At 41.7% G+C, this 23226-nt stretch overlaps 1 protein-coding gene across 5 annotated transcripts in view; it reads right to left on the bottom strand.

Annotated features, from left to right (window-relative positions):
• The window catches only part of SPRYD7 (SPRY domain containing 7), a 143747-nt gene that overhangs the window by 78115 nt on the left and 42406 nt on the right, over nt 1-23226 (bottom strand). For all 5 annotated transcript variants that reach the window (XM_019936632.3, XM_073795154.1, XM_073795153.1 and 2 more), the window contains one exon: nt 1761-4397. The gene's annotated coding sequence lies outside the window, so the exon portion shown is untranslated. The remainder of the gene's footprint in view (nt 1-1760; nt 4398-23226) is intronic.

Here is a 23226-nt window from a genome sequence, read left to right as displayed (position 1 = left end):
ACAGGTAAGACTGAGACAAATCTCTCCTTTAGTGGAACACATTTAATTCCCCACCTGGCCCTTTCCCTTGGGCATAAGTACCTATAGCCTCCAAAACTATAAGGAGGTAGGGAAGGGGGATGAGGGGACCCTGACACTTAGCCTAATGTTTCATGTCAAATACAAGGAGAGCATATTCCTTCACCAGAGCTATCTCCTTGAGCCTCTTATAATCAAAAAGTTGATTATATGGTTTCTAATCAAACATTTTTGCCCTTAAGGTATCACCCACAAATCTACTGCAAGACAGTGCAATATATGAAGTCAGGTTTGGGAAGAGTCCCTGACCTCAGTTTCCTAGTCTGAAACCAAGCAGGACCCTGTTGGGCTCCCAGGTACAAATCCTATCTGTGCCTGAGTTCCAAAGGGCAGGTTCAAACAGTTGCTAATCAGGGAAGGGAGGGGATGCACAAACAAGGGAGGAACAGTCAAGAAACAATAGTGCAGCCTTGGGGCAGAGTCCTGGTTCCTCCTCAAGGAACTTACATAACAATATCTTTGAGTTCACCTGCAGGAACTAAGGCCCCATCCCGGTGGAGGATGTAACTTGGTGCTGAGCACAATTCCTGGAGCACAGCCCTGTTGCCTCACCACTAGCCAATCATTAGAAAATCATACAGGGACTTCCCTGGTAGTCCAGTGTTTAAGAATCCACCTTCCAATGCAGGGAATGCGGGTTTGATTACTGGTTGGGGAACTAAGATCCCACATGCTGCGGGGCAACTAAGCCCGCGTGCTCTAGAGCCCGTGTTCAGCAACTACTGAGCCCATCTGCTCTAGAGCCTGTGCACCACAACTAGAGAGAAATCCATGTGCTGCAATGAAGATCCATCCCGTGTGCCACAACTGAGATCCAATGCAGCCAAATAAATAAATACAAAAAAATAAATACACAAAAAAAGAAGAAAGTCATACACCCTGTAGCTCTCACCCCAAACTCTGCCTATAAAAACTTTTCCCCCAAAACCATCAGGAGGTTCTGGGTTTTTGAGCATGAGCCACCTGTTCTCCTTGCTTGGCCCTGAAATAAACCTTTCTCTGCTCCAAACTCAGATGTTTTGGTTTATTTGGCCTCACTGTGCCCTGGGGACACAAACTTTGTTTGGTAACAAGTCGATCCATAAAATGCAATGATTTCCAGCCACAAAAACCTTTACACAAATCTACCTGAATGGATGTGGAGCCATCCCCTAGTCATATTAGGTGAAAAGCAGAGTATTTATTATGTTACCATTTGTGTAAAAGAAACAAAGAAAAAAAAAAGAGGGCACAGAACTTTTCTGAATCTGTGACAGATTGGTATAGAGAGAGAAAGGAGACTTGTATTTCACTATATACCTTTTGTTGTTTTGCAATTATTAGAATGTACATAAATCATCTATTCAAAAACTAATTTAAAAAAAACTAAAGAAAGCACTTAGGGAATCAATACTATTCATGTGATTGATTGATCTTGGCCTTCCAAGGCGGACTTGTAGTTAAGAATTGAATAAGGGAGTGCTTTTAGAGGGATACATTGATCTCCTAGGGAAAGGTTTTAAAGCTGGGGGCAGGCTTGGGATAAGGAGAGTGGAAAAGGTGTCAACACACACCCAGAGACAATTGCACTTGAAAGAACTTGTGAAGTACTTAAGCTCTCGGACACTTAGGAAACTACACCCTAGCTGTGATACCATTATAGAGGTGAGAATGAGCTGATTTAGAAAGCCTAGGGCAGTTACCTCCAGTTCTGAAGATTGTCCAAGGAGTCTCCTCTGCAGTCTTGAAGGGTTGTGTCAACTTCATGCACATCTTCAACAAAGGCTGTTTGTCTTTTCCTGAAGGGGAATGGGGAGAATGCACAGAGGTTCAGAGCCCAGGCAAAGAGAGGAGGAGTTGGAGGCTTTGGATCCTCAAGTCTGTGACATTTCATCTCCAGTACTTGCCATCCTGGTGAGGAGTGGGAAATAGAGAGGAACTTGGTTTATTCTTTGGGAAATATCCTGGGGCTGACCCACAGTGTCAGGTCAGACTGAATTTGGGATTTAATCCAAATAAAATCTTATTCTGGGAAGCAACCTCGATCTAGTTGTTACTTTCTGGTTGTTCGTTCTAGAATTGCTTTAATCATGTTAAAACCAAGCTGTCCATTAGCTTTGAGTGGAGAAAGAGAGGTAAAGAGAAAAGGAGGGAAAGATATTAGTTAAAACCAAATCACTGATGGTTTATGGATTGCCCTTCAATTTACCCCTCCTATCAATAGCATTTCTAGTGACCTGGATGGAGTTACTGAGTGGGAAAGACCGAGGTTAGCATCCCAACTCTATTATTAGTCCAACAACCCCGGGCAAATTGAACCAGTGTCCTCCTTGGTAAAGGGAGACACTAATGGCTACTTCAGTGTTATAATCAGATGAGAGCCTTTGTGCAACTTTTTTTTTAATATACATTTATTTATTTATGGCTGCGTTGGGTCTTCGTTGCTGCGTGCGGGCTTTCTCTAGTTGTGGTGAGCGAGGCCTACTCTTCGTTGCGGTGCACGGGCTTCTCATTGCAGTGGCTTCTTGTGTTGTGGAGCACAGGTTCTAGGCTCACAGGCTCAGTAGTTGTGGCACCCGGGCTTAGTTGCTCCGCGGCATGTGGAATCTTCCTGGACAAGGGCTCGAACCCGTGACCCCTGCATTGGCAGGCAGATTTTTAACCACTGTGCCACCAGGGAAGCCCCCTTTGTGCAACTTAATCAGCATCTTTTTTTAGCAACTATCATGTGATGGGAAGAGGGATAAAGCAGTCCTTTTGCTAAAGTGTAGGCAGATAGGTTAGGGGGGGCTCCCCAGAAAAAGAGAAGCAGGAATGGTTTTCTTGACATAAGAGAGCCCATTTTGGCCTAAGCCATTTTGTGATCTAAGCCTGGCCACAATGCTTGCCCTTTAACAGGTCTCAGTAATTAATGATCTTAAGGGAGGGGATGAACAAAAAAGAAAACAATAGTGCATCCTTGGGGCAGGGTCCTGGTTCTTCAAGGAATATACATAACAATAAATCTTTAAGTTCTGAAAGAATTAAGGCCCCCACTCAGGTGGAGGATGGAATGATGTTGACCCTTCCGAATCAGTCAACTAAAGCTTGGACTCTGTCAACCTTTGCCCCAATTCTATGCTGAATTCTCCTCTGCTCAAGCTCCCTCGTGAATACGCATGTACCCTTAGCTTAAAACTTCTGCAATTTTGCGGTTGGGGAAGCAGTGTTGGGAAAGTGTTCTCCTTCCTCGCTGCAAGTAATAAATCCTTCCCTCTCCTGCTCTTTGGCTTGGTTGTGTCTATTGGCTCAACACCCACCAAGAGGTAAACCCAGTTTTCCGATAACAAAAGGGCCTCAGTGACAATCTGAGAGGTACGTGCTAAGCTGTGGATTGATCAAGGGAAAGAGAGAAGGGTGTAGATTTGCAGAAAAAAAAAAAGGTCTGTTACAGCAGTTAAAGCAGATTTCCCCCACCCCTGGAACTCTCCACCACATTGCTCTACTTTATCTTCTTAGCATTTGTCAGTGTTTTGTTTCCATGTTACAGCCAATCCCCCTCCTCTAGAGTGCGATCTGCTACAGAGCCCGACCTCTGCCTTGTTTCCTACTAGGTCTCCCGCGCCTAGAGGTCTTCTCTTCCTTCCTTTCCTGCTTCTTTTTTTCAGGGGTGGGGGGGTTAGTATATTGATTGGATTTTAAGATTATGGTAACCTTATACATGTTTTAGAGATTTTTAGGGGTTTTTTTCCCCTATGGCCTGAAATAAGGATACCTTATCCCTGGGAATCTTCGGAAGAATTGGTTCCAGGACCCACCATGGTTACTGAAATCCGTGGTTGCTCAAGTCCCACATCAGTTGTTTGAAATCCGCGGTTCCACAGCCTTAGATTCAAGCAACCTTGAATCATGTAATACAGTATGAATTTATTTTTAAAAATCCACCTATAACTGCACCCCGCACTTAGTTGCAGTTCAAACCTGTGTTGTTCAAGGGTTAACTGTAGTTTAAACAACACATCAATTATCTTTTTGTTAAAGCAGTGCTACTCAAAACGTGATCTGCAGGCACGAAAATGCAAATCAACTTTGTCACTAAATGTACAGTTTGTAGTTCAGCCTATTTTTTTGTGTGCCAGACAAAATGATATTATTTATGAAGCCACTGCAACAGTTCTAGAAGAGTTAATGAGGAGGGGGGTACTGGAATGGTCATAATGGATGTTCTCCATTATGCTATTTACAATATATAAAAGTTTAAGGGACTTCCCTGGTGGTCCAGTGGTTAAGACTCTGCGCTTCCACTGCACGGGGCACAGATTCGATCCCTGGTTGCGGGGAAGTAGATCCTGCATGCCGAGCTGTGTGTTCCAAAAAAAATAAAATAAAATAACCAAGACATTCAAATTATTGACATGGAACTGATTTTTAAATTATGATACATCCAACCAATAGAATATAATTCAATTATTATAAATAATGTTTATCTATAATTGATATGGGAGGTCTTTCACATTTTTAAGTGAAAAAAGCAGATTGCAAAATAGTTTGTGTAGTATTTAATTTGGGGGAGAATAACCCTGCCTCGTGTCGGCTCATGTACATTTACATGTGAAAATTTTCTCAAAGTATATATCCCAAAATACTAATAGTGCTTAATTCTGAGTGGCTAGATGAAAGTTGTTCTTAAAAACTACCTTTACCCCCCAACCTATAACAAGATCAATACAAAGTACAAAACTGCTGTATACACCAATCTCATCAGCTTAGAATATAACAAGGCCTTAACACATTTAATATTCAAATGAATATGCCTATATTCATTTGAAAATATATATCCCAATATACGAAACGTTCATTTTGCTCCAGAGGTTCTCTTCTCTGATATTTCCTGGGACCCCCAGGTTGACTTACTCAATTCAAAGGAGTCATTTCAGGACACCATTAATAAAATCAGTTGTTTGTTTTTAGCAAGACTTTCTTGACGAGTAGTATGTTGATGTATGTTCTGGCATAAGCTCCTTATCTCTTTGCAGGACAGTAACAGTTTCATCACTGGCTACTTGCAGTAACACTGCATCAAACCATAGATAGAACCCAGATCTACTGGCCCACTGCTTTTTCAAAGGTTAGATTGAAATCACTCCTCTAATCTCTTCCACGAGTTTTGATTGGTGTAGATTTTCTTACTTTTTTGGGGATCAATTTTGGTAAGTTATATTTTACTAGGAAGCCATTGATTTTTCTCTATATTTTCAAATATATTGCTGGAGTGTTACACAGATTTTCTTATAGTTCTCTATATCTCTTCCATATCACTTTTGATTCCTAATTGAGCAGATGGAAGAGCAGGCAGTAAAAGAGATTGAGAAGAAAGGGTCAAAAAGATTAGGGTTGAACCAGGAGAGTTGAATATTATGCTAGGCACTGCAGGTACAAAGATATGCCAAAAAAAAACACCCCAAAACAAAAACAAAACAAAAGATATGCCAAGCCTCATGCGGCTTCATATGTTGTCTCTTTCCATTATTCTGAATTACTTCATTACTAATTGCTATTTGGAGAAATAGCTACTGCTCTTCTTCTGCTTATGGAAAATCTAGATAGAGGCTTGTCCAAGGGTTTTTTACATTTTTTATTTTTAAATAAAAAAAATTTTTAAGAAAGAACACAAACAAGGAACTTCTCTTTGCATTCAAAGCCTGACCTTAAGATTTATAAAGTCAGTACTTATATATTACTCACTAGTAATAATATTAAAGTTTATTTACTTTACTTACTTTTGGACTTAAAGAACAATTCATCAGTTAATCAAGATATTACAATTACTCATAAAATAAATTGGTTCAATTTATATTTGTAAACATCTTGTCTTTTTTTTTTTAAGAATACATCTATCATTTTATTACAAAACCATTCTTTTGGCATTAGTTGGTAATAGCAAGATACTGTGAGTGGGGCAGAGCAGCTCTAATGTAACAACTGCATTCCCTGCTTTTGGAACGGAAATGTAAGTTACTCATATCCTTTACATACAAGTTACTTGCAATTATTAATGCTGCAAATCCCGACACATATACCATTTAGGGAGGAGTTGATGCTAAGGGGTTAGAGTAAATATTGAAAGGCTTCAAAAGTTCCTTTATGGGACGTTCTGTTTCTCCTCCCTCCCCCTAATTACTCTGCTTAAAAAGAATCAAATTACTTAAAACTAGTCTGAATAGCAGAAGCTTGTCAGTCTTTTACCCACTGTTTCCATAACATACTCCTTGACAAGTCTAGCCTGAAGTGATCTCTCTCCCTCCACTGAACTTTCAGAACTATAATCCCTATAATTTGTCAATTGTATATTGTACTGGGACATCTCTTTCTTTTTGACTTGTTCTCCTTTCTTTTTTAAAAATTTTATTTATTATTTATTTTTGGCTCCATTGGGTCTTCGTTGCTGCACGCGGGCTTTCTCTAGCCGTGGTGAGCAAGGGATACTCTTCCTTGCGGTGCGTGGGCTTCTCATTGCGGTGGCTTCTCTTGTTGCGGAGCATGGGCTCTAGGCACACAGGCTCCAGTAGTTGTGGCACGTGCACTCAGTAGGTGTGGCTTGCAGGCTCTAGAGCGCAGGCTCAGTAGTTGTAGCATGCGGGCTCAGTAGTTGTGGCACATGGGCTTAGTTGCTCCGTGCCATGTGGGATCTTCCCGGACCAGGGCTCGAACCCATGTCCCCTGCATTGGCAGGTGGATTCTTAACCATGTGCCAGCAGGGAAGTCCCTGTTTTAAAACTTTTAAAATAACCTTTATTTTTTAGGCAGTTTTAGATTTATAGAAAAACTACAAACATAGTGCAGACTTCCCACATAACTCCCGTCTGGTTTGCCCTGTGATTAACATCTCACTTAATATGGCACATTTGTTACATTTAATGAACCAGTATTGGTATATTATTATTAACTAACGTCTATACTTTATTCATATTTCCTTAGTTTTTGCTTAATATCCTTTTTCTGTTCCAGGATTCTGTCTAGAATACCACATTACATTTAGTCATCATGTCTCCTTAGGCTCCTCTTGGCTGTAACAGTTTCTTAGACTTTCCTGATTTTTGATGACATTGGAAAGTACTGAGAAATACTGGTCAGGTATTTTGTAGAATGGCCCTCTAATGGGATTTGTCTGATTTTTTTCTTGTAATTAGACTGGGGTTATGCGTTTGGGGGAATAAGATCACAGATGCAAAATGCTATTTTTATCACATCATATCAAGGGTACATACTATCTACATGATTTTTGACTACTGATGTTGTCCTTGGTCATCTGGCTAAGGTGCTGTTTGTCAGGTGTCTCCACAATAAAGTTACTCTCCCTATCACCCCTCCTTTCCATACTGTACTCTTTGGAAGAAAGTCCCTATGCATAGCCCACACTTAGGAGTGGGGAGTTATGTTCCACATTGTTTTTTGTTTTTGATGTGGACCATTTTAAACTCTTTATTGAATTTGTTACAATATTGCTTCTGTTTTATGTTTTTTTGTTTGGCCACGAGGCATGTGGGATCTTAGCTCCCTGACCAGGCGTTGAACCCACACCCCCTGCATTGGAAGGCGAAGTCTTAACCACTGGACCACGAGGGAAGTCCATGTTCCACATTCTTGAGGGTGGAGTATCTACATAGATTATTTGGATGGGAAGTTTGTCTCCTCTCCCCCATTTATTTACTCAATCACGTGTCCTTCTATTTTTTATCAGATAACATGAAAGCAGTGTCCAGTTATTGGCCACGTGCTTCTAGCCCTCTGCTGGAAGGTGGGCATCCTCAGTGGTCTGCATCATCCTGACCCACAGAGCCAGCCCTGAGGTTGGAACAAGTAGGAGTCCTACACAAACTTCAGCAAAGGGTATCCCAAGAAAAAGGATACTTCAAAGGAAAGTGAGTTTCCAATATCTAAACTGGAGACTGATGACGAGAAAAATTAGGATGGTGATTTGAATCCATGTAACCCAATAAGCTAAGTATTGTATCATCATCATCATCCTTATTTTAACTTGGTATTCAGGAGAATAAGTCCTTTACCTAAAATCCCCCAAGCCTTTGCCTCCAAATCTTGTGCTCTTTTGCAATCTGTCCAAATTATATCCACTAATCATTGATTTTTTGTTGTTTTTCCTCCTTGGCAACAGTTAGCAGAATTATCTATTGCTCCTGCTTTTGGTCTGTCACTGCCTCTTCATGTGCCTTCCTGCTCCCTTCCTGTACTGTGGGGAGTTTCCTCATGCTTGGAAAGTCTACCTCTGAAGTTCCTTTTCCTTTTTCCTGGACATCTATAACATCTAGAAGAGCTGTACTGCAATAGAAAATTTTGCTATTGTCACTAGGAAAACATTTATAGAGTAACATTAATTTTCAGGCCCTCAGCTTACCCATCTTCACCTTTTCATTGATAGTACCTCCTTTTTTTTTTTTTTTTTTTTGCGCGCTACATGGCCCTCTCACTGTTATGGCCTCTCCCGTTGCAGAGCACAGGCTCCGGACGCGCAGGCTCAGCGGCCCTGGCTCACGGGCCTAGCCACTCCGCGGCATGTGGGATCTTCCCGGACTGGGGCACGACCCCGTGTCCCCTGCATCAGCAGGCGGACTCTCAACCACTGCGCCACCAGGGAAGCCCGATAGTACCTCCTAAATCTCCCTCAAACTCTATTTCTCAGTACTCTGGAGCCTCTTCATCTCTTATAAGCCATCCTCCATGGGACCATTATTATATGACATATTCACCAGGGTATAAACAGGCACTCTTACAAATTTGTTAACTCAGTAATATTTATTCCATAAGACCTTTTATGTATAAATAGTTGTGCTAGATAACTATTAGATAAAAACTTCAATGTACCATTTTTTCTTATTAAACTTGCATAAACAGGAGTCAAGACCTTTTGGAAAAAAAAATACTGAAGGTAGAATTTTAGGTAGCAAACAATGAATGAGAAAAGATTCTAGAGGGTAACAACCTTCCCAGTTTCCCTGAAATTATACTGATCTCTTACTGAGCATGCCTGGATGAAGGGCTCTGGATGCTACACCTTGATGTGTCTGTTGTGCTCCTGTTGAGACAGTAGCCTAAGGTCAAGATCTGCTCATTAATATAAAGTCAATTAGTTGTTTAGTTTATAAACATTAATATTCAGCATTATGTTCTTGAGTTCACTCAGGTACACCACTTTAGGTTCTCACCCTAATTCTGCTTTTCATCACTGAGTGATTTGAGGCAAGTTACTCAAGCTCTCTGATCCTCATAAGCCACAGCTGCAAAACTGAGGGCTTGCTCTAGATAACAATAGCTCAGATCTATCAAGTGCTTACCATATGCTAAATACTGACCTAAGTGCTTTTCGTGAATTATTTCATTTTATCCCTATGAGGTAGGTACTATTATTTCTTCCATTTTACAGATGAGGAAACTGAGGCCCAGAGAAACTATAACTTGCTGAAGTTTCCTATGAAAAACACAGAATCTAAGTCAAGGCCAAGAGCTAATGCTCTTGGGAGGTACAATTCCAGGGCAACGAGAGTGGGGGGAAAGAGAAGTGAGGCAGGGAAAGTCGGGAAGCAAATGCCAGGTGATGTGTTACCACACTGGCTACTACTTTACCATGAGCCATGAAGCAATTCAACTTGTCTTGCAGCAGGAGCAGCTGCTTGGGCTCGTGGAATGACCTCCACACTGGCTGCATGGAAAAACCACAACGCAAAGGGTCCAGTGGAAGGACAAGAGGAGAGCGTTTGCTGTCAGCTCTCCCCTGTCTTTCTCCTACTGACTCAAATTTGCCCCATGGGGAGTCAATAACCCGACACTTCCGGGGTGTCACCGGGCCTCTTTAGCAGTCACTGGGGAAGCTAGATCCCAGCTTTGTGGGTTGGTACTTTATCAAAGCCTGGAAATGGTGGGAGAAACCATAACTCTAGTTACGTAGCAGGTGGTAGACTTGTGTGGGCCATGTATGGCAGCTGAGGCAAAACAAGAGGCTGAAAAGACAAGTGAGGCTGGGAGATGCATCTGATATACACAAACAGTATGAGATGGAGAGATGATCTCAATCCAGACACTTTGACTCTAGGACTAGAGCACCAGAGATCAGTATGCTACAGATCTCTGAGAGGACTTAAGTGTATTCATTTTTATGTTCAGGTATATATAGGTCGAATGCTTGTCCTCTCAGTGTTCAAGTTTCAAGTCTTAGATGACAATATCCCCTACCTTTCTTTTTTTGGCTGTACCATGCAGCAGGGACCAGGGATTGAACCCATGCCCCCTGCAGTGGAAGCACGAAGTCTTAACCACTGGACCCTCCAGGGAAGTCTCTCCTCTCTCTTATCTTTCAAGCAAAATCATATGCATTTCTCAAATCCTATTTGGGTTAACAATTTTTCTCCTTCTGATTCAATCACTCCCTCCTCTAAATTGCTGTGTGCCTTGTATATATTTCTATTATTGCATATTTGGTATTTATTGGTACATACCTGCATCATACCAGGCTGTGTGTTTACTGAGGGCAGGAATCTGTTGTGTTTTCAGATCCTATAGCCCAGGTCTGCCTAGACAGGGCATTCAATAAATGCCTGTAGAACTAACTGATACACAGTTTTACACTTGAGCAGCCCTTATATTTAATTTTTAAAATTTGGAACTGTTTCAGATTTACAGAAATATTCTAAAGATAGTACAAACAGCTCCCATATGACCTGTGTCTAGTGTCCTTTATTATTAATATCTAACATTAATATGGTACTTTTGGGGCTTCCCTGGTGGCGCAGTGGTTAAGAATCCACCTGCCAATGCGGGGACATGGGTTCGAGCCCTGGTCCGAAGATCCCACATGGCATGGAGCAACTAAGCCCATGTGCCACAACTACTGAGCCCACATGCCACAACTACTGAGCCTGCACGCTAGAGCCTGCAAGCCACACCTACTGAGCCCATGTGCCATAACTACTGAAGGCTGTGTGCCTAGAGGCTGTGCTCCGCAACAAGAGAAGCCATTGCCATGAGAAGCCTGTGTACCGCAACAAAGAGTAGCCCTCGCTCGCTACAACTAGAGAAAGCCCGCGCACAGCAACGAAGACCCAACGCAGCCAAAAATAAATAAATAAAATAAATTTTTTAACAAATGGTACTTTTGTCACAATTAATGAACAAATATTGATACATTATCATTAACTGAAGTCCATACTGCATTCCGATTTTTCTTTGTTTTTTACCTAATGTCCTTTTTTCTGTTCCAAGATCTGACATTACATGTAGCTGTTATCTCTCTAAGCTTCTCTTGTCTGTGACAGTTTCTCATACTTTCTTTGTACTGAATGACCTTGACTGTAAAGGAGTGCTGGTCAGCTGTTTTGTAGGATGACCCTCAATTGTTATTTGCCTGATGTTTTTTTTCTCATTAGACAGGAGTTATGGGTTTCGGGGAAGAAGACTGAGAGATAAAGTGCCATTCTCATCACACCATATCAAGGGTACAGACTATCATTGTGATTTATCAGTGTTGATGTTGACCTTGATCACCTGGCTAAGGTGGTGTTTGTCAGGTTTCTCCACTCTAAAGGTACTCATCCCCCCACCCCCCTACCTTCTCACACTGTACTCCTTGGAAGAAAGTCAGATGTGCAGCTCACTTTGAAGGAGTGGGAGTTATGTTCCACCTCCTGGAGGGCTGGGTCTCTACATAAATTGTTTGGAATTCTTTTGCACGGGAGATGTGTCTATCCACTCCCATGTAATTATTTATTCAATCATCTATAAGTATGGACTCCTGGATATTTATTTTAAACTTTGGGTTATAATCCAGTACTACTTTATTTTGTTGATCGAGTGTTCCAAATTTGGCCATTGGGAGCTCTTTTATTTGACTCCTTTGTCCCTTTCACATACCTCCACCATTATGCAATTTGTTTTATTTTGTTGTGTTTAACACGTTACTTTCTAGCCCTACAAGATGCTCCAGGCTCATCTTATATGTCTCTTGCCTAGTCCTAGAATCAGCCATTTCTCTGAGGACCCCTTGCTCCTTTCATTGAAGAATGGTACTGTAAACCAAGATCTGGGCACTCGATGTGCTCACTGCTACTGCAGTGTTGTTGCTTCCAGGCCCCCTCAGTTGACAGAGCAAGGAAACATGGGGATATCCTAACTGGGAATATTGTTTTAATCTTAAAAAGCACGTTTTTAGAAAATCAGAACAATTTAGACTTCTGGCTGGCTCTTCACTCTCAGTCTCTTTTGATGTCTATCCCCTGCCAGTTCTTTTGTGCCAGTCCAGACCAGTTTGTCCTCCCTCCCTTCCTTGCCTGCCCCTGCTCTACTCCCTGCTGCAGTGAGCTAACCTCTGAAGGCTGCATTTCCTAGGCTCCCACGTCCGCTGGCTTCTGGCTGGGTTCTGCCAGAAGCGGGCAGAGGGCAGCACCTCCAGCAGTAAAGGTATCTCCTCTATGGCTCCAGCTCCTGCTGGACAGGCCCACTGTGCTGCTTCTGTCTTCTAGGCCCTGCTGACATCACCTCTGTCCTTTGTCCCTCCTACCTAGAGGTGTCAGTGACTTCAGGCTGTGGTCTGTCTCCCCACCCTGCACTGGTGGGCATCTCAACTTCTCTTATCACACATGCAACCATTTCTCTGAATAAATCTTTCTGTTTAAAATACACAGTGCTGGGACTTCTCTGGCAGTCCAGTGGTTAAGACTTCCACTGCAGGGGGGGATGGGTTTGATCCCTGGTCAGGGAACTAAGATCTCACATGCTATGTGGCATCGCCAAAATAAAAATAATATAAAATAAACAGTGCTTTCTAATTCACTAGTTGGACCCTGAGACAGATATGTGTGTAGTTTTTTATAAAGTGGCTCCAAGGAATGGGAGTGGGGTTTGGGAGGGAGAATGAGTCCAAAGCTGTACTACGAAGCCAGTCACTGCTGTGGGCAGCTGGGACTTGAATCCACTGGGGATGCCGAGTTGCTAGGGAAAATGGACTTCAGAATTGTAAGGCTGCCTCCAACTGCTCAAAGGTTGCCTAAAGGTGGGTAACTCCTAGTACCTCCAAGTTTTCACACATATCTGAATGGCTCAGTAGGTCCCCACAGGCATGGGTGGTGGCACAGAAGTCCCCACCTCCGCCCCAACAGAAATCTAGACATTCCATAGGCAGCTGAGGGGAGGGGCTGGTGGGATATATGTGCCTGTTTGCTGCAGGAATGACTAAACTTGAAAAAAAAAAGGTGGGCCAGGAGGATGTGAGGCAGGCACAGAGGCATCTGATACACTGATACTTTTTTTTTTAACATCTTCATTGGAGTATAATTGCTTTACAGTGTTGTGTTAGTTTCTGCTGTATAACAAAGTGAATCAGCTATTTGCATACGTATATCCCTATATCCCCTCCCTCTTGCATCTTCCTCCCACCTTGCCTATCCCACCCACCTAGGTGGTCACAAAGCATCGAGCTGATCTCCTGTGCTGTGCAGCTGCTTCCCACTAGCTATCTATTTTACATTTGGTAGTGTATATATGTCAATGCTACTTTCTTACTTCATCCCAGCTTACCCTTCCCCCTCCCCCTGTCCTCAAGTCCATTCTCTAAGTCTGGATCTTTTTTTTTGGTTGTTTTTTGTTTAATGTAAAACTTTATTTTTTTTTTTATTTAGCATCTTTATTGGAGTATAATTACTTTACAGTGTTGTGTTAGTTTCTGCTGTATAACAAAGAGAATCAACTATATGTATACATATATCACCATATCTCCGCCCTCTTGCATCTCCCTCCCACCCTCTCAATCCCACCCTTCTAGGTGGTCACAAAGCACCGAGATGATCTCCCTGTGCTATGCAGCTGCTTCCCACTAGCTATTTTACATTTGGTAGTGTATATATGTCACTTTGTCCCAGCTTTCCCTTCCCCCTCCCCATGTCCTCAAGTCCATTCTCTACGTCTGGATCTTTATTCCTGTCCTGCCCCTAGGTTCATCAGAACCATTTTTGTTTAGATTTCATATATATGAGTTAGCATATAGTATTTGTTTTTCTCTTTCTGACTTCCTTCGCTCTGTATGACAGACTCTAGCTCCATCCACCTCACTACAAACAACTCAATTCTGTTTCTTTTTATGGCTGAGTAATATTCCATTGTATATATGTGCCACATTTTCTTTATCCATTTATCTGTTGATGGACACTTAGGTTGCTTCCATGTCCTGGTTATTGTAAATAGTGCTGCAATGAACATTGTGGTACATGACTCGTTTTGAATTACGGTTTTCTCAGGGTATATGCCCAGGAGTGGGATTGCTGGGTTGTATGGTAGTTCTACATTTTAACAGCCAATGCTCCTCATGCTCTGCTCTAGGCCCTCTTTTGCTCTAATTCTCCACTCTTCCTGAACAATCTCACACAAACTATCTACACAGATGTAGAAGGATCAGAGTTTGATTTGTGCTTTAAAAATAATCTATTAGAACCACTGACTTACTTTACTTTTACCACTGCAAAATTCCCTTTGCAGATAAGAAAGATACTTTCAAATGCTTCCCCTGTCTAATTAAGAAAATGGACAGTTTTCTGTTGAACTTACACTGGTTGAATTAATTGTAACTAGATCAGTAAGGACTACTCGCAGGTATTTATGATGAAGCTGGTGAGAAAATTCAACTTTCTGAAAAAACCATAGTGGTGATAATTTTAAGTAAACAATCACATTCTTTACCACAAGGATTTTAACAAGTGCAATTTTCTCTAACAAATATGCACAGTTTCAAGATTACAAGTCAACAGTCCTTGGAGGAGAACTATTAAAATTAAACTCTGACTATGACATGAATGCTATTTTAAATAATCAGAAACCCAACTACATCATGGTTAGCTACAGAATGAATATATATTTAACTTAAATATTATGATAAGTAGTACTTGAATATTCACTAATGTTCTCCCTGTCACTCTGAACAGGGTAATCACTTTGCACTCTCTAAGCAAGTGTGTTCATTTTTTTTTTTTTTTCACTCATAGATTCTCATTAAGGGTCAGTGAAACTTGTGGCATAAGATTCAAAATTGGGGAGAAGATTCTGGGAAGATGGTGGAGTAGGAATCACCAGGAACCTGTCTCCCCTCTTAGACAACAATTGCACTGGCAGAATCCATGTGATGTAATTCTGGAATCTACTGAAGGTTTGCAACTTCCAAGGGAAGGCTTGGACAGTAATTGTCATCAAATGCAATTAATTTTGGTCAATTTAAGCTCTTAGCACAGTAGCAGCTACCCATCTCCCACTGCTCAGCACCTTTGAAGGCAGCTGTGCACATGTTCTTGGAGCAACTTATACACAGCTTGTGGGAGCCAAGGTGGGCAAAAAGCACCCTGATCTCCAAATACTGGGGATCTGTGCTCTGATCACTGGTTGCTGCTTCTCATCACAGAGATGCAGGTAAAGAGACGGGCTGTCACTGTTGCTGACCTCTCCCCACTGTTGTAAGCTCCCCCTACCCCACTGAAGTGATTTCTGGGGAGTTAAAGGACTGGCACCATTTCTCACCCCCCTTCAGTTTTCTTTTTCCCTTTTGGGAGACAGACATTAAAGACTAGGACATTGAAAAGCAACTACATATACAGGGAAAATTAGAAAGTGACTCCACATGCTCAGGGAAAGGTGCAGGCTCACCAAAGACCTAAAAATATCTCAAGTTTACACCTCAAGCTGATTCTTGGCACTGAGACACCCTACAACAATAAAAAATAAGCAAAAATAGTAACACAAAACAGCTAACCCTAAGGAAATGTAAAAATATTATTTCCAGAGTTACCACATTAGTAGATTCAAATGTGTAGTTTACGGGAAAAAAAAAAAAAAGCACATGGCATACAAAGAAATAGGCAAGTATAACCCTTAAAACAACAACAACAACAACAACAGAAACGGTCCCTGAAAAAACTTTATGGCACTGATGGGCAGATCTCCTAGACAAAGACTTTAAACAGCTGTATTTAACATGCTCAAGGAACTAAAGGAAGATGTGGAGAAAGTTAGAAGATGATTTGTGAACAGAATGGAAATATTAGTAAAGAGAAAACCTATAAAACAAAAATTATGGAGTTGTAAAGTACAATAACTGAAATGGGAAATTCACTAGAGGGATACAAAGATAGATTTGAGCAGGTGGAAGAAAGAATCAGTGAACCTGAAAATAAGACAAGGGAAATTATTGAGATGAAGAACAGAAAGAAAAATGATAGAAGAAAAGTGAACAGAGCCTAAAGGACCTGTGGCTTACCATGAAGCAGACCAACATACACATCCTGGAAGTCCCAGAAAGAGAAGAGACAGAAAAAGGGGCAAAGAGGATATGTGAAGAAATAATGGCGGAAAACTTCCCAAATTTGCTGAATGATATGAATATAAGCATGGAAGAAGCTCAATGAACTCAAATTAAGATGAATTCAAAGAAACCAACACACATTATATTCAAACTTTCAAAAGACAGAGATAAAAATTTGAAAACAGTGAGAGGAGCAACTTGTCACGTACAGGGATCTTCATTAAGATTATGAGAATATTTCTCATCAGAAAATTTGGAGGCTAGAACAGCGGGCCAACATATTCAAAGTGCTAAAATGGGGAAAAAAAGAAAAAAACACCCAAAACCTGTCAACCAACCAGGAATCATATGCAGCAAAACTATCCTTCAAAATAAGGGAGAAATTAAGACATTCCCAGATAAACAAAAAGCTGAGAGACTTTGTTACCAACAGATTTGCCCTACAAGAAATGCTCAAAGGGGTCCTGCAGGGTGAAATGAAAGGGCACTAGACAGTAACCTGAAGTCATATGAAGAAATAAAGACCTCAATACAGGTAAATACATGGACAGTTACACAAGCTAGTATTATTGTAATGACAGTTTGTAACTCTACTATTTGTATTCTATGTGATTTAAGAGACTGATTAATTTTTTAAATTTTATTTATTCATTTATATATTTGAAAATTTTGGGTGTGTTGGGTCTTCGTTGCTGTGTGCAAACTTTCTCTAGTTGTAGCAAGCGGGGGCTACTCTTTGTTGTGGTGCATGGGCTGCTCATTGAGGTGGCTTCTCTTGTTGCAGAGCACAGGCTCTAGGTGCACAGGCTTCAGTAGTTGTGGCATGCAGCTCAGTAGTTGTGGCTCGCAGGTTCTAGAGCACAGGCTCAGTAGTTGTGGTGCACGGGCTTAGTTGCTTCATGGCACGTGGGATCTTCCTGGACCAGGGCTCAAAACCGTGTCCCCTGCATTGGCAGGAGGATTCTTAACCAATGCACCACCAGGGACCCTGAGACTGATGCATTTTAATGAAACAATTGTTAGTCTAAAAGCTAGTATTATTTTAACTTTGGTTTGTAACTCTACACTTTGTTTTCTATATAATTTAAGAGACTAAATCATTTAAAAGAAATATTAGTTTATGTTTTGGGGCACACAGTATATAAAGATGTAATTTTGTGACATCCAGAACCAAAAGGGTTTGGGATGAAACTGTAAAGGAGCAGAGTTTTTTTTTAATGTTATTGAAGTTAAGCTGGCATAAATTCAGATTAGAGTGCTATGACTTTAGGATGTTAAATGTAATCTCCATGGTAACTACAAAGAATATTGCTGAAGAATATACACAAAAGAAACGAGAAAGGAATTTAAATGTTTCAGTTAAAAAAAACAAAAACACCTAAATACAAAAGAAGATAGTAATGCAGGAAATGAGGGATAAAAAGCTATAATGCATATAGAAAACAAATAGCAAATAACAGAAGTCAGTCCTCTTTTATCAGTAATTACTGTAAATGTAAATGTATTAAACTCTCAAATCAAAAGATTTGATTTGCAGATTTGCAAAATGGATAAAAAAGCATGATCCAGGGCTTCCCTGGTGGTGCAGTGGTTAAGAATCCGCCTGCCAATGCAGGGGACACGGGTTTGAGCCCTGGTCCGGGAAGATCCCACATGCCACGGAGCAACTAAGCCCGTGTGCCACAACTACTGAGCCTGTGCTCTAGAGCCCGCAAGCCACACCTACTGAGCTCACATGTCACAACCACTGAAGCCCGCACACCTAGAGCCCATGCTCCGCAACAAGAGAAGCCACCGCAATGAGAAGCCCGTGCACTGCAATGAAGAGTAGACCCCGCTCGCCGCAACTAGAGAAAGCCCGCGTGCAGCAACAAAGACCCAACACAGCCAAAACTAAATAAATAAATTAAAAAAAAAAAAAAAAAGCACGACTCCCCTCGTGGCGCAGTGGTTGAGAGTCTGCCTGCCAATGCAGGGGATGTGGGTTCGTGCCCCGGTCCGGGAGGATCCCACATGCCGCGGAGCGGCTGGGCCCGTGAGCCATGGCTGCTGAGCCTGCGCGTCCAGAGCCTGTGCTCCGCAATGGGAGGGTCCACAACAGTGAGAGGCCCGCGTACTGCAAAAAAAAAAAAAAAAAAAAAGCATGATCCAACTATGTTATCTACAAGAGACTCACTTTAGATCCAAAGACAGAAATACATTGAAGGTGACAAGATGGAAAAAGATATTCCATGCAAATAACCAAAAGAAAGCAGGGGTGGCTATACTAATATCAGTAAAAATATACTTTAAATTTAAAAAGGTTAAAAGAGACAAAGAAGGACATTGCATATTAATAAAGCTTTCAATATATCAAGATAAAATAATATAAACATTTACATACTAATGACTGGCCATCAAAATATATGAAGCAAAAACTGATAGAAGTGAAGGGAGAAACAGACAGGTTCTATGACAATAGTTGAAGACTTCAGTACCTCACTCTCAATAATGGATAGAACAACTAGACAGAAGATAATTGAGGATATAGAAGAGTTAAAAAACAACATGTGAAGTAGACCTAACAGACATACAATTCATCCAACAACAACAGAATACATATTCCTCTCAAGGGCACGTGGGACATTTTTCAGAATAGATCATATGTTAGACACCCACACATAGATTTTAAAAGACAAATATACAAAATGTCTTCTATGATCAGAATGGAGTACAGTTAAAAATCAATAGCAGGGCTTCCCTGGTGGTGCAGTGGTTGAGAGTCCGCCTGCCGATGCAGGGGACACGGGTTCGTGCCCCGGTCTGGGAAGATCCCACATGCCGTGGAGCGGCTGGGCCCGTGAGCCATGGCCACTGAGCCTGCGCGCCCGGAGCCTGTGCTCCGCAATGGGAGAGGCCACAGCAGTGAGAGGCCCGCATACCACAAAAAAATAAAAATAAAAAATAACAGAGAAGGAAAATTGGAAAATTCACAAATTTGTTGAAATTAAACAACATATTTTTAAACACTAATGGATCAATAAGAAATCACAAGGAAAATTACACTTAGAGACAAATGTAAACTAAACCACGATGTACCAAAACTTATGGGACACAGCACCAGCAGTGATATGGGGGAAATTTATAAGAGCTTACATTAAAAACAAGAAGGCTCTCAAACCAACAACCTAACTTTAAAACTTAAGGGCCTAGAAAAAGAACAAACAACTCAATCATATGTTTAATAAGGGATTAATATCCAGAGTATACAGAGAACTGAAATTCAATGATAACAACAAAAACCTGATTTTAAAATGGGCAAAGGACATGAATAGACATTTCTCTATAGAAGGCATACAAATGGCCAAGAAGTACATGAACAGATGCTCAACATCACTAGTCATTAGGGAAATGCAAATCAAAACTACGAGGTACCACTTCACACCCATTAGGATGGCTATAGTGAAGAAAAAATTGCTGGAGATGTGGAGTAATTGAAACACGTGTGCAACATTGATAGGAATTTAAAATGGTACTGCTGCTGTGGAAAACAGTTTGGAGTATCCTCACAAAATTTAAAATAAATCCCTATGATCCAGCAATTTAATTTCTGAGTATATATCCAAAAGTACTGAAAGCAGGGTCTAATAGAGGTATTTGTACCCTCATGTTCATAGCAGCATTATTCACAGTAGCTAACACACAGAAGCAACCCCAGAGTCCATTGATGAATCAGTGTATAAGAAAAATGTGGTATATACATACAATGGAATATTATTCAGTCTTAAAAAGGAAGGAAATTCTGTAAAATGCCACAACGTGCGTGAACCTTGAGGACACTATGCTAAGTGGAATAACAAATCAGAAAAATGCACACTGTAGGATTCCACTTACATGCACTACTTAGAGTTGTCAAAATCATAGAGACAGAAAATAGAATGGTGGTTGCCAGGGGTTGGGGGGAGAGAGCAATGAGGAATTGTTTAATGGGTAAGAGTTTCAGTTTTACAAGATATAAAGAGTTCTGGAGATGGCTGGTGGTGATGGCTGCACAACAGTGTGAATGTACTTAACACCACTGAACTGTACACTTTAAAATGGTTAAGATGGTACATTTATGTTACATGTGATTTTGCCACAATAAAAAAATTGGGAAAAAAATGAAAAGGAGAGAACAGGGGAAAAAAAAAAAGAATCAACAGTGGTACCAACCCCAATTGAGTCAAAGCATTTGAAAAAGGTTGTTTTAGCCTTTTAAAGATTTCGTATCCAGCCTTGTCCCGCAATTCCAAATGCTGTCATTGAAGGACTGCCCCCACTGGAGACTGAGGAGGGAAAAGGGTGCTGCCTCACAGAAGGGCATGAGGGTGCCAGCTCTCAGCCCAGGATCCCGACGGGCATAAACAGTGTTTGTTTGTAATCCTAGTTAATGGCCTACATTTATAAGTCAGGAGTTTTGCAAGCAAAATCAAATTTCTGGTTTCTTTAGATAACTGGAAACTCTTTCAACCCTGGGCCTGCAATCTCATGTGACAATGGCAGAAGCTGGCCAGTGGTGGCCCCTTAAACTGAACACATGCTCTCCTCTTGGACACGGCCCATCTGTGGACACCTGGTCATTCATGTTCTGCTGGCTCCAGTAGTCACTGGAGATAAGGAGATGAGAGGGCATGTCCAAACACAGGGGCGGCCCCAAGAACAGACCAAAGGACCCAAGCACTCAGCACTCTCTCTCATACACACACCCTTGCATCCTAAACTCCAGCCATAATGAAATCCTTTAGTTCCTTTCACTTTTTCTCCTCCCAGCCTTTGCTCAAATTGTTTTCTTGCCTGAAATGCCCTCCCTCACCCGCTCCCATTCACTTGGTCAATTCCTACGCATCCTTCATGATGTCAGTTCCTTTAGGGAGCCTCCTGGGCCTCCAGTAACTGGGTTCAATTAGAAGACATACAGTTTCAGATGGATGCCAGCGAGGCCCCTAATAACTGTGATTTTTAAAAGGCAGATGTTTATTCTCTTTTCTGGGAGGGTCCTGTCTGGCGTGGCCCTCCCCAGTACCTTGGCTCTTCTCTCTAACTGCTCCACCATCCAGGGCTGACTTACCCATTGGGTGGCGCAGCAGGCAGTGCCCAAGTCCTGTGATATTTTTAGGGGTCCATGAAAATGTTTAATTTTAATTTGGTTTAGAATCAGAAGAAAAACATGAGTATTATAATAATGAATATATAAAAATGAATCCAGCCTGAATTACATGTGCCATTATATCGATGCAGTTGTAAAATATAACTTTTAATACTTTTTTATGGAGGAAGGGGTCCACAAAGGCAAAGATGTTTAAGGCTCCCCAAATTCATAGAGTGGCCCAGCCGCCATCCTGGGGGCAGTTACGATTGTCTGTATGTCTACTCTGTCTCAGCAGTGCGCTGAAGGGAGAGAAGGAAGGAGAGGATGTGACACTTCTCTTTAAAGGGCATAACCTGGGAGTTGCACATATTATTTTTGCAACCACTGTCCAAATCTCAATCCCATGGCCACACCCAGCCATATAGGAGGCTGAAGATGCAGTCTTTATTTTGGGCTGCCCGGTGCCTAGATAAAAAGTCTCTTGTGAGACAGGAGAGGTGCTAGTGGGAGAACCAGCTCCCTCTGCTGCAGTGACCTTTCTAGGTGTTTCCCTGGTCCTCATCCAGCACATGCTGCCCACTGCCACAGCTCCCCACTTGTAGCCACCTCACTTGTGTACATACCTTACCAGGCCGTTGGCATTGAGTTTCCCACCTCTGGGCTAAAGAGATTACAGTGTGTCCAAGGGCAGACAAGAAGGTCGGGATGAGCTCTCTGTTACAACTCCAGTACTCAGCGTAGAGTCTGACTCACAGGTGACTGAAAAAGAGTTCGGATCGATGCTTCTTTCCTAACATTTAATTTTAAAACTTGGTAGCCATGCACATTTATAGCACTCATTCAGCCTCTGATGGTTCAAGAACCAACAGCCTAAGTTTTCTGCCCTTTCTTTGCACCATATTTCCTCTTAGCCTGATTTCTTTCGTTTCGATTCTAATTTTTGTTTTATGAGACCAGACATGAAGTCTTCTAATATTCAACATTAAAGTTTAAGTTATACCATACTAGATGGGTAATTTTCCACTTGGTTCGCAATATTACAATACTGACTCGTTTAAAAAAAACTTTTTATCAGGAAATCTTCAAACATATCCAAAAATGAAAAAATTTTAAAGGGAGAGAGAATAGAGTAGTGAATTCCCCTACACATCTATCATCTAGCTTCAACAATTATTAACTGACAGCCAATCTTCTTCAAACATACCTCCACCAACGTTTCCCTACCATCAGATTGCTTTTAAGTCAATCCAAGACAATATATCATTTTATCCATAAATATTTCAGTATGTTTGCCTGTATCAGTTATTCATCACCGTTGTAACAAGCCACCCCAAAACATAGTGGCCTATGACAACAAGTTATTTGCTCACACTTCTGCAATTCAGGCTGGGCTCAGCTGGGTGATCCTTCTAATGGTCTCCCCTGGGTGATTCATGCAGCTGTGGTCATCTAGTGGTTTGAGTGGGGTGGGCAGGTCTAGGATGGCCTCCCTCACTGTCAGGGGTCTTGGTGGCTCTCTCTCCATGTCATCTCTCATCATTCAAAAGTCTGGCTTCGTTCTGTGGCAGTGGCAGCATTTTTTTTGGTACGCGGGCCTTTCACTGTTGTGGCCTCTCCTGTTGCGGAGCACAGGCTCCAGACGCGCAGGCTCAGCGGCCATGGCTCACAGGCCCAGCCGCTCCGCGGCATGTGGGATCTTCCCGGACCAGGGCATGAACCCGTGTCCCCTGCATCGGCA

Source organism: Tursiops truncatus, chromosome 18 (assembly GCF_011762595.2).
Source record: "Tursiops truncatus isolate mTurTru1 chromosome 18, mTurTru1.mat.Y, whole genome shotgun sequence".
Classification (NCBI taxonomy): Eukaryota; Metazoa; Chordata; class Mammalia; order Artiodactyla; family Delphinidae; genus Tursiops; species Tursiops truncatus.
This window is presented reverse-complemented; position numbering and strand designations above follow the sequence as displayed.